Genomic DNA, 13,062 nt, shown 5'->3' with positions numbered 1-13,062 from the left:
AGAATTCCAAGCAAGCTCCACGCTGTGAGCGTGGAGCCCGATGTAGGGCTGGATCCCACAAACCCGGAGATCACAACCTGAGTCAAAATCAAGAGTTCAATGCTCAACTGACTGAGCCACCTAGGTACGCCCAGAAATAATTTTTTTGGTAAAGTACACCTAATCCTATGGAGAAAATCAATCAAAAATCACACTGGTTTAAAAACACACACACACATTGTAGTTCACATATTCTTCTTAAGAAAAACAGACTTGAAAACAATTTTAGCACTACAAAACTTAAATATCATTGATAAGTTATAAAAAAACAAGAAAACATAATATACTCACCATAAAATATCAGAATAATATACTTTCATCATTTTTGAGCCTACAAATTTTATACTCCAATAAAATCCATAAATACACAATCGTATGCACATACATACACAACTGGTAACATACACATAAACTAAGTTATCGCATCCATTATAGTGTGCTAAGGAAGAAATGAGGGCACAAATGAGATACTCAAAGCATGAAGACCCAATAAGGGGAAGTGGGCAGGGTGTGGGGAAAGAATTGCCATTGACTGAGATATTATAGTGTCCACCTCACACTTGAAGAAGCATGTAAAGAGCATTCACTACCCTGATGAAGACCATCCAGCTGATCTCACCGTGAGCCTGAGCCCTTGAGCACATGCAAGGCACTGGTATTCCATTCATGGCAGCTCCCAAAGGCCACAGGGTTTCAATCAACCCAAACTTACCACTGCTACACCTGCTCCTTCCCCTTCCACCGCACCCTACCCAATCACCAATCAGCAGGTCCTAAAATCCTCTTGGACTGCTTTCATCCTCAACTATGCATTTGTAGGATATATTTTTTTAATTAATTTTTTAAATGTTTATTTCTTGAGAGAGAGCACAAGCAAGAGAAGGACAGAGAAAAAGGAGGGAACAGAGGATCTGAAGAGGACCTGAAGCAGGGAGCTGACCACATACAGCAGGGAGCTCCATGTGGGGCTCAAACTCACAAACTGATCACAAGATCATAAAATCATGAGATCACAAACATCACTACCTGAGCTGAAGTCAGTTGCTCAATCAACTGAGCTACTCAGGCACCCCTGGAGGATAGTATTTATAATTCTCTGGCTATAACAATGTTCGACCTAGTATCAGGCACACATATTAAGGGGGAAGTTATGTTAAAACATAAAACTATCTCTGACATCTTTCTTCAAATTTGTTTTTAATGTTTATTTATTTTTGACGAGAGAGAGAGAGAGAGAGAGAGAGAGAGAGAGAGAGAGAGAGAAACAGAGCAGGGGTGGGCAGAGAGAGAGGGACATACAGAATCAGAAGCAGGCTCCAGGCCCTGAGCTGTCAGCACAGAGCCCGATGTGGGACTTGAACTCACTAACTGCGAGATCATGACCCGAGCCAAAGTTGGACGCTCAACCAACTGAGCCACCCAGGCGCCCCTATCTCTGACATCTTTAAATAGAGTACAACAGTTGGGTTGGGGGAAAGGCGGCAATAGAAATTAAAGTCTCTCCTGGGGCACCTGGGTATCTCAGTCGGTTGAGTGTCTGACTTCGGTTCAGGTCATGATCTCATGAGTTCAAATCCCGCATTGGGCTCTCTGCTCTCAGCACAGAGCTGGCTTTGGGTCCTCTGTCTCCCTCTTTCTCTGCCCCTCGCCCACTAGTGCTCTCTCTCTCTCTCAAAAATAAAAATAAGGGGCGCCTGGGTGGCGCAGTCGGTTAAGCGTCCGACTTCAGCCAGGTCACGATCTCGCGGTCCGGGAGTTCGAGCCCCGCGTCAGGCTCTGGGCTGATGGCTCAGAGCCTGGAGCCAGTTTCTGATTCTGTGTCTCCCTCTCTCTCTGCCCCTCCCCCGTTCATGCTCTGTCTCTCTCTGTCCCAAAAATAAATAAACGTTGAAAAAATTTAAAAAAATTAAAAAAAATATATACATTTAAAAAAACATTAAGGAAAAAAAAAGTCTCTCAAAGGCAGAAGACTCAATGTGGGGGGTGCCACATTAAAACAGCTAATGCATGGGAGGGGCGATGGGCTAAATGGGTAAGGGGCATTACAGAATCTACTCCTGAAATCATTGTTGCACTGTATGCTAATTTGGATGTAAATGAAAAAAATAAAATTTAAAAAGTAAATAAATTAATTAAAACAAAACAAAAAGACTTTCCACAAGGAAAAAACAACGAATCCATACACTAAGTAGCCAGTTACTAAGTAACTACCTTCTAGGAGGCCAGGCCACCAAGCTCCCTGAGTCCCATTCCCTGATGTAAAGCTGATAACATCAGTACAAAACTGCTATAGGACTCAAATAGATCACGTATGTCAAGTCTTTAACACAGTAAGACAGGAAGCATTGAGTAAATATGGCTGACATCATTTTGTTTTCACTATCATAAAGACCTCAAGGTAAATGTATATGTAATTATATATAAGACCACTGGAAAACAGAAGGGGGCATGGGAGGAAGGAAGGAGAGAGGGAGGAGAGAAAGAAGAAAAAAACAGTCAAGGTTATTTGCCACTAGATCTAAGATGCTTCTGAAGTCAAGTGTGGACAGAGGAATATTGTTGCCTTCAGAGTGAATTTAGGTGTTGAAGCTTCCTAGGCCAATGCCTTTATGGTAAGAAACCAGAAGTCACATTTATTTCATTCAGTTTCCGCATTTCCATGAAAGTTAGCTGTCTCAACCTGCCAGCATGGGCAGTCTCTGGCATACCAATAACAGACCAGTCCAGAGATGACAGGCTGATGCCAACATGAGCTTACTCTGCCACCTTCCTCGTGGGTATCTGCACTTGCATAAGACTGCCTAATAGAGGATGACTGAACAATAAGGAGAGTTTCTTTCAAATGAAAATTACACCATCAGTGCAAGAGTGCCAAGCTCTTCTAGGTAGAACAGTCGTTCTTAAAGTGACCCAAGACAAGATGCATCAACATCACCAGGGAACTTGTTAGATATGCAAATTTTTTACCCCAGAACTACTGAATTATGAAACTTTGGGAGTGAAGCTTAGCAATCTGTGTTTTAACAAGCCCTCTAGGTGATTTTGCTGCACAATTTTGAATTCCACTGGGTAAAATGACCATACATCCTGGGACAGGGTTGGGCTTGATTGTAAATAGTACAATTTTGTACTACCTAAGTGGACACTTCCTACTTAAGTGACCTGCTTTGGACAGTAAATTATATGATCGTCCTCACATTTCAGAGTGGATACTGTAAAGGATGGGCTCTATTTACTACTTGGGATGTCAACTTAGCTTCTAAGTCTTAGCTGCCACATTCTGGTACTAAACCCAGAAAGTCCCTGAATGTTGAAAAATGCATTGCCTCATAAAAGTCTAGGGGGCAAGGATCCTATCTTTCCCCCAAAATTACCCACTAACAAACTATATAAAATTCTCAGCTTCCTGAGTATCATATGGGATTAAGTTCCCTCCATCAGGTCTTTAAAATTCTTTTAATTAAATCTTCTGGCTCCTCCACGGGGAGTTTTCTAGGGTGCTAGCTGGTAGAAGAAAAAAGTACAAACCTAGTAGTTAATTTACTAGCCTTATTTTTATCATAATAATAACTATATTAATTCCCAGAAAAACTAAGTTTACCACAAAGCTTCCCAATCCACCTGTTCTTTTAAAGACAAAGTTAAATGTTGGTTATATACTTTTGGATCTGATCAATTTTTGACTCCTTTGAAAGCTCTGTCTTGACACAGCCTGAATTAAATTGCTGGGTTTTTATTCAACTCTGAAGTCTTCCTTCTGTTGTTTCTGAAAAGCATCAAAGGCCTCGGATATCATGTTCTGACCCTTCATCTCTCAGATAAGAAAATAAACATACAGGGACGGTGGCTTCTATTCAATTACGTAACATCTGTTGTCGAACTCAAGATGTCAGAGAAAAACCATCAGCTATTTGGCAGCTCAGACTTGGCCCAAAGGAGACTGTGTACTTTGGTGTAGTCACTGGGACAGAAAATCTGATTCTCAATTTTTCAGGATCACACGCACTGATTTTCATATAGTCACTATACTATAGCAACAATTTACCCCAAGCAGACTTGCAATATGTCAAGTTCTCCTTTACTGTGGGAAAGATACCTGGCTGGAAAGTAAGACTCACCCATCGCTTATAGGATCTTCCCAGTGAGTTCGGCGCTAGGGTCAATGGTTTGGTAGATAAGCTCATAGAAGGCTTCCTCTAAATAAGGAATGTTTCCATCCTGATACAGAGGGTAAATGAAATCTTCTTCCCATTCTGGACATATTTCAGTCATTCATTAATTCAGTAAAGACTCATTGCATACCATGTGCCCACCATGATTCTAGATGATGCTCAGGAGCTGGCCTACAGCAGACTCCCTGACCTCATGGAGCTTACATTTTAATGGGCACCAAGACAAGCCTTGACATCTTCAATGTAACAACAATCTTTGAACATATTGTAATGGAATAGATTATATTTTATTTATTTAATTTTATTTGTTTATATTTATTTGATGTAATAGATTATATAGATTATATTTTAATTTTCTTTATAGAGATCTGAAGGGCACCTAATCTCATCAGAAGCCAACCAATATTTACGGACTTGATCCAAATCCATGTCCTAACTCTGTTATAAGCTGATGCCCTACATATACTGATGACAAACACAGGATATGGAAAACAATACAAATTTCACTTAAATATTGTAGGAATTGGCCTTAACATTTAATATTCTCTTTTTCCTGGCCCTGAAACTGCCTACCTATGTTTCTGCATAAGGATCTCACTGTCTCTTCCCCTACTATAAATATCTCTGCACGCACCATTTTTACAGAAGTGAAAAACGGGAAGAGAAAGGGTATACTGAAATTAAAAGAAAATCTAGGGGCACCTGGGTGGCTCAGTCAGTTAAGTGTCAGACTCTTGGTTTCAGCTCAGGTCATGATCTCATTGTTCATGAAGTTGAGCCCTGCATTAGGCTCCATGCTGACAGTGCGGAGCCTGCTTAAGATTCTCTGTCTCCCTCTCTCTCTACCCTTCCACAGCTCATGCATGCACTCTCTCTCTCTCTCTCAAAATAAACAAATAAACTTAGCGGGAAAAACAAAGAAAAGAAAACCTAAAATTGAAGGTTAGCTGTCTTGTTATCACTGAATCTATGAAGAGTCATACAGCAGCAGCCCTTATTACTAGTGCCATGGAGACAGGTAGTTTGTTAACAAAAAAAGGGAACAAAGTCAGAATCAGTGTTAGAAAAGGAGATCTCCTTTAAATACATTACTTTAAATTAAAATATTTAATGTACCCCTACTGCCTAATCTTTTGGGGTTGTGGCCAGACAATTTTGTCTGGGGATGGGTCTGCTAATTTTCCTTCAAAAACCAGAACTGTAGCATACTGCCAGTCATGTCCAGTTTCTTACTTTATTTCAAATACTATGAGAATTTTTAAATTCTTGAGAAGCCATGGGAGTAAAATAACAAAATAAAAAACCGAGACCTAGACCTAGACTCTTAAGCCTTCGAAAGAACGGAGTGTGTCTTAGCCTTACAAGGAAATAGCACAGTGAAGTTTCCCCACAAATGTTCAGTGGATTGACGGCAGTAAGGAGGATCTGAACAAAGTAACTGTTCCATAGAAACAACATTCTGCCTCACTAGTTTTTATCTAAATCCATTCCTACCCTACCTAAGAAAAGGTACACACTATGCTTTCACTAAAAGACGACTTTCACTAAATCCTAAGTCCTCAAGTCTACAAAGCCAAGGTATATAGCATAACAGTAAAGAGCAAAGATCATGCATTCTGGAATCAGACTATGTGGTTTCAAATCCTGACACCACACCACTTACTCTGATATCACCTTGATAAACTTATTCATTCAATGACTCTATGAGTTTCCTCACTGATCATGGAAATTAAATGAATATGCATAAAGTATCCAAAGAATGACTGGCATGACATAAGAGTACAATCAATGTTTACTGATGTCATCACCATCACCTTATTTCTCAGTAACACAGTACAGTAGTTTGATGACCACAAGAACAGTGGAAGCCAAAGAGAGATTCTTCAAATTCTAGCTTGTCAAAACCTCTGTCTGCTCAGTTTATGCATCTGTAAAAACAGAATAAAAATGCCTACCTAAAAATAACTATTGTAACAGTTATCATAATGTCTGGTATACAGGTGACAATCAAAAAGGATAGCCATTAACACTCATATATATAGATGTAGCAAAGCTACGTTCCACCAGATGTCCTCTCCTGCACATCTATCAAACCTCCATCCAAAGAATCTTAACCAGGGGCGCCTGGGTGGCTTGGTCGGTTAAGCGTCCGACTTCGGCTCCGGTCATGATCTCACGGTCCGTGAGTTCAAGCCCCACGTCGGGCTCTGTGCTGACAGCTCAGAGCCTGGAGCCTGTTTCAGATTCTGTGTCTCCCTCTCTCTCTGCTCCTCCCCTGTTTATGCTCTGTCTCTCTCTGTCTCAAAAATAAATAAACGTTAAAAAAAAAATTTTTTTTTAAATAAAAAAAAAAAACCAAACAAAGAATCTTAACCAGCATTTTATTGTGGATTCAGCCTTTCACTTGGAGCATTGGAAGAAAAACTACCTTCCCTCAAGAAATAATTTTGAGAAGATACCCACTGAACATATAGGCTACAATCTAGGAAAAATTATGTGCTTCACTGTGCAGTTATAATAGGAGCTCAGAAAAAGGAAAGAACACTGTGTGCTGAAGCATCCAGTGGACTGAAGAAACAAAATTAGGCCGAATCTTGAAAAAGGAAAATGACATACCAACAGAGGAGTGGGAAATGATACACTGAGTAAAGAAACAAATTCAATTAATATTTTTACTGACCTCTAAAAGCATGTCTTCCTTTATCCTTGTCTTGATCCCTTGACCTGAGATCTTGATCCTATTTGGAATTATTTTCCCTTCAATGCCCAATCTCTGACATTTCTCAATTTCCATCTTCAAAACACAACATAAACCATTTCTTGCCCAGAAAGCCTTTCCTGTTTGACCTGCCTTTTTCTGAGAGCTCGTGTGATGCATATTCCCCACCATCTTTCCAACATCCTACACCATTTACACATAGTTTACAATACAATTTCAACATCCTTGCTGCTCTACAGGGCCAGTTTTACACCATCGATTTTTCCCCACTTAATTTAGGTTGGAGTGTAAACTACATACAATAAAATAGAAAGATTTGAAATGTAAGTTCAATGAATTTTGACCCCAAGTAAACACCACCCCAATTATTATACTTGAAAGCTCCCTTATACTTCTTTCCCCTCCTACGTGTCCACTTACCTGATTTCTGTCACTAGAACTTAGTTCTACCTGTAGTAGAATTTCATTGAAACATAATCACACAGTACATACACCTTTTGTGTTGAATTCTTTTGCTCAATTTAACATTTTGAGATGTATTGTTGGGATCACACTGTTGGCATCTATCATTCCTCTTGATTACTAAGTGGTATTCTGTAAGTATACCACAATTTCTTTACTCGTTTTAATCTGCTGATGAACATTTGAGTCATTCCTGATTTTTGTTTGTTATGAATAGGGTTGCTATGAATACTCTAGTAAAGGGCTTTTTATGGACATATGCTTTCATTTCTCTTAGGTGAATAGCCAAGGAATTAAATTACTAGCTCATTAGCTGTATGTTTAACTTGATTAAAAGTTACCAAACTGCTTTCCAAAGTAGATTTTCTACTTTATACTCCAACTAAAAATTGTTCTATTTCCTTGTGTACAGTTAGTATTGTCAATATTGGTGTTTTGGGTTTTTTTTTGGGGGGGGGTTGTTTTAATTTTTTTGGTTTTGTTTTGCCATTTTAATGGGTGTGAAGTATCTCACCATTATAATTTGCATTTCCCTATTAACTCAAGATGCTGAGCACCTTTTCATCTGTTACTTGGTCAAACATCTTCTTTAGTGAATTGTTTCTTCATGTCTTTTGGCCATTTTTTTTTATTGAGTTACAAAAATTCTTTAAATAGCCTGAGTCATTTAATAGAAGTGTGTATTGTGTATTTTTCCTCCCAATCTGTGGCTTGCCTTTCATTTTCTTAATGGTATCAAATGAAAAATGGAAGTTTTCAATTTTAAAAAGTACAATTTATTAACTTTTCATTTTATGATTAGTGTGTTTTGTATCCCAATAAATTACTGCCTACCCAAGGTTGCGAACATACTCTATATTTTCTTCTAGAAGCTTTATGGTTTCAGTTTTACATTTAGGTATATAATCCATCTTGAATTATTTATTTGACTCCTTATTTCATCTGGTAATAGATCTCGCAGAGAAGAAATGATCTATAAACACTGTTGCTCATTTACAAATGCCCCCATGGGTTAAGACAAAGCCTGTTGTAGAGGCCTATGCTTAGCCTACGGTATATCCTGGATGGAAAATCTACTCACAGGAATAAAGTCACAAATGTGATCCAAATGGACACATAAGTCTCCATTTGAAAGTGATGGTCTGGCCTTATGATAAGCTTTTGACTAGGATAGGGATAATCCAAAGTTTGCATTTTTTTAATGAACAACAGTTTAACCCAGCACAAAGAAACAGAGGACAATTTGCTCACAATAGTTTCTTCCTCTTTGAATAGGCATTAGATCGATTACCATCTCATTAGTATAGACGAAATTCTCTTTAATGAATTAGGCTTCATCAGTCAAGTGATTCTTAGCAGCTCCATTTTAAACTGACTTCTAAAATGAGTAATAAATGATTACTCAAAAAGATTACTCTCTGGGGACATTGTTTCTATAGCCTTAAACATATGCATTATCTTATAAGATTTGGAGGACTTTTAAAAATGTTTTAGTAATATTTCTTCTAAAAAACAAGTCAAAGCATAAATAGAATTATTCCTGCTACTCAAAGATTATTACCTAAGGCATCTAATATAAAGCATTTCAAGTTATTTCCTTGAGATTTTACTAAGAAAGCACAAGATTGGGAAGAATAAAAATACTCTTTTCCACTTATTAGGGCTTGGAGAAATTAACAAATTAACTAGGATCATAGAACATTTTCTGAGTACTTAGCAATGAAGTTGGTAAAAATACTCCATATACTAAAAAATGAAGAGATTGTTCTGAAGAGTTGTATGTTGCCAGCTGCTTCCTTGATGATACTGAGCTAAAACGCACTCACTGTTTAGCAAGTCTTATTTCTTATTACCCAGCTGACATTTATGTTTCCTCAAGTGAGGAACTGCCACAGGAAAACTATTCACAGCTAAACGAGAATTTATTTACTTGTAGCTTGCACGTCCCTCTATGTTTAATGACTACCCAAGATTCACAAGCTAATATTGCTCCGAACTATCAACAAGGGGCACCTGTGTGGTTCAGTTGGTTAAGCATCTAACTTCTGTTCAGGTCATGATCTCAGTTTGTGGGTTTGAGCCCTGCATCAGACCCTGTGCTGTCAGTGCAGAGGCTGCTTCAGATCCTCTCTCCCCCTCTCTCTTTTCCCCTAGCCCACTCACAACCCTGCATTCTCTCTCTCTCTCTTTCTCTCAAAAATAAACATTGAAAAAAAATTTGTTAGAGAAACTATCAACAATAGTTGCTTAGAATTTAGGGCAAAATAGAAGAAAGTACCATATGAACCTGGCATTGTTTCTTTTTGAAGAGAAAAAGGAGTTTTCATGGCTAGCCACTTTAATGTGGTTAAGTTATGCATTTAAATTCCTTTTTCTCATCAAGTATTTCCATTATCACCATTCCCTTAATGGAACTCCATTACTTTTATGCCTTATTCAATGTATAACTTTTTCTAAAGCCTTAAGTCAGAAAGAATAAAAGCAGCAAAAAATAAACTCCCAGTAAGGAATATTGTCTTAAGCCATATAGTCCATGAAGTGTTTAGTTAATGGTTCCAATAACAGTCAAAATAAACTTTTCGTTTAAAGAATTTAAGAAACTCTACCATTCAGGAAATACGCTCTAGAATGAGCTACCCAAAATTTAATTTGAAAAGTTCTCTAGGACTTTACAGCACTGACAGAATTCACTAATGCTAGCTATGAAGTAAATCTTAGTTCTCCTGAACACCCATTTCAAATCACACTGAAGGCACCCCATGAGAGACTGCACGGACTTCACATCAGGAAGGAGTTTATACAAGTTACAGGATCCGATGGCATACGAGGACCGAGCACACCAGTCCCTCCCTAGGAAGAGGTAGCTTTTCTTTCATAGAATGGCTACAGCAATTTTTCTTCTCACTCTTGACTGTCTTCTTAACAAGCAGCCAAATGCCCCTGCACACACGTTTTATTTTTCCCAGTCACAAGCCACCAAATCTCAAAGCTTTTCTCCTACGGCTAGAGTTCCTTGACACTGATTCGTTCATATCACTTACTCATACACTCCTTCATTTACTTAAACTCTTCAAAATGCTAGAAAAGATTATTCAAAGAAAAAATAGCTAAGACTAATGTGAAAGTCAAAAAACACAACACGCCAAAAAAAGGACTATACTATTATACAAGTGCTTTTGTGCAAATATAATTTTCATAATGTCTAAAGTCTAGGCAAACTGTGTTTGTGGGGGGGGGGGGGGTTGGTGGTTGTTTGCTGTGTTTTAGACCAGTGAATTTATTTATTTTTTTAGTTCTTTTTAACACTTATTTATTGTTGAAAGACAGAGGCAGAGCATGAGCAAGAGAAGCAGACACAGAATCTGAAGTAGGCTCCAAGCTCTGAGCTGTCAGCACAGAGCCTGATGTCGGGCTCAAACAGCGAGATCATAACCTGAACCCAAGTCGGATGCTTAATCAACTGAGCGACCCAGGGGCCCTGCTGACCAGTGAATTTATTGATGAGATACTAAAATGCCTTTGGATCAGAGATCTTAGGTTGTACTAAAACCAGAAGCTGGAAATGCTCTAGGCCATACTTTCTTCCTCTAATCTGTTTTTGTCCTTGAGCTGTTTCATTCCTGCTTGTTTTGTTTTGGCAGAGAGACTTTACTTTTTGCAAATACAACATTATAATTCACATCTTTTCTCTTTCACTAATGTCACTGGTTCAGCTTCACATTTCTGCGGGTATCTTTCCAACAGCTACACAATCATCTCTGGAACTGTGGCCATGGGCATAGGGTAATAGAGTTCAGGATTCTTTCTGTTGGGTGACATTCTTAAAGGAAAAGTGTCATTGTGAACTCAGTGAACACTCCAAAAGATGTTAGGTGAAATATCATGCTGAGAGGCTGACATCTGTTATCTGAGTCTATTCTTTCAACAACATTCAGTTAGAAGGGTAAATCAGAAGGTTTATATGCTTTTAGGCAAACTGTTATTTAATGTTAAGTTCATTCACTCAACAACAAACAGCTTTACATTTGGGCTGGTACTATGAATATAAGCCTAAAGGTTTCTTCTGCTTGGGATTTCTGGACACATTCAGCATTAAGTTTCAAATATTCAACAAATCTGTTTGCATTTTAACTTTGATCAAGTTCATATTCTCATTTTAACAGAGGCCTCTGAAAGCCTCAAAAATTGAGCATGTGAAGAAAAATCTCCTTATTTAACAGGAATCAGGTGAGCCTCCCCCAAACTCACTGTGCCAGGAGCAGCCATCAGCATGAAGTTTCCACAGCCATGCACACAGAAGCACTAAGGAGCAAGGAGGAACTGGAAATGAGCAAAGTACGATGGCAACAAAGCCAAAGGCACCTGTGTACATTGCCAAGAACCTACAGCAGGGGCTCTGGAACTCTGTAACTAAGTTCAGGGCACAGACAACAATCAAATGTCCCCTTGGACCAGAACTAGTCATACTCACCAAGGACAGAATGCCCTAGTCTTTGCCTGCCACCTTAAATTCTCAGAGTCACAAGGCCCTGTTCCAGTCCCTCCCTTTAGTGCCTGGAAAGAGACGAAATCAGAGACCCCTCTAAATCAGAGTTGTTAGGACTGTCATTTGTCAGGAAGAAGTTCTATTCAAACAAAATCTTAAAACACTTTTACATCAGACACAGAACCAGAAATGGTCTTCAGGAGGCTGAAGGGAAGAGACTCCCTCAGACTGTCTAAAACACACCTCTGGAAAGCTGTTGTGCCTGCCCAGAAGCCAGCCGGGAAGAAGTTTGAAACCACTGCCCAGACTCCTCCTCGCAGACGGCAATGATCTTGTGATTATGAACTAGACAAGTTTTTAAACATATAAACTAGGGGCACCTGAGTGGCTCAGTCGGTTAAGCATCCTACTTCAGCACAGGTCATGATCTCACGGTTCGTGGGTTTGAGCCCCACGTCTGGCTCTGTACTGAGAGCTCCGAGTCTGGACCCTGCTTCAGATTCTGTGTCTCCCTCTCTCTTCCCCTCCCCCTCCCCTCGTGCTCTCCTTCCCTCTCAAAAATAAATAAACATTAAACAAAATTAAACCTCAATTTGAAGAAGAACAATTTCAGGGAAAAGGCATTCTATCGAATATAAATGAGAACACTCTCCATACTGGCGTATGAGCACTTTATACAATTACATACCAACTAATGAGTTCAGGTTTGAATTTCTGAGAGACTGGGCGGGCATAAGAAGTTTTCAGTAAGAGTGCTTAGACAGCTTCCTCTTTCTTCTCTGCTAAAACACACCCCTCCTGCCCTCATGGAAAGACTCGATTCTTTAAAACATAGCACAGTATGCCCAATAATGCCCAACAATGATTTAACGCTACACCCAACGAGCCCAAACCCTTCCTGATACCCCACCAAACAAGTGTCAGCAGAATAATGAAAACAATTATAGCAGTGAAACTAAAGACCAACATCAAACACAACCTTCAAAGTTTTAATGGGAAAGTAAGAGGGAGTGAGGAAATAAGGTATGAGATGTTTATAATGATGAGGAAAATATGAAATAATCCAAACATCCATCAATAGGGAAATGGTTAAACATGATTCTTGCCTTCTGGTTTACAAATACTCGACAGAAAAATATTCAGCGTTAAAAAGTGACATTGGGAAGTCACCTAGATACACTGGG

The 13,062-nt window shown here is 39.0% G+C and overlaps 2 protein-coding genes across 25 annotated transcripts in view; one reads left to right on the top strand and one right to left on the bottom strand.

Annotated features, from left to right (window-relative positions):
- Nucleotides 1-13,062, bottom strand: part of MED12L (mediator complex subunit 12L) — a 699,797-nt gene that overhangs the window by 155,180 nt on the left and 531,555 nt on the right. The gene's annotated exons all lie outside the window — the stretch shown is intronic.
- Nucleotides 1-13,062, top strand: part of P2RY14 (purinergic receptor P2Y14) — a 79,128-nt gene that overhangs the window by 23,691 nt on the left and 42,375 nt on the right. The gene's annotated exons all lie outside the window — the stretch shown is intronic.

This window comes from Prionailurus viverrinus, chromosome C2 (genome assembly GCF_022837055.1).
Source record: "Prionailurus viverrinus isolate Anna chromosome C2, UM_Priviv_1.0, whole genome shotgun sequence".
NCBI classification, from domain to species: domain Eukaryota; kingdom Metazoa; phylum Chordata; class Mammalia; order Carnivora; family Felidae; genus Prionailurus; species Prionailurus viverrinus.
The sequence above is the reverse complement of the archived record's forward strand: the minus strand, read 5'-3'. Positions and strand labels throughout refer to the sequence as shown.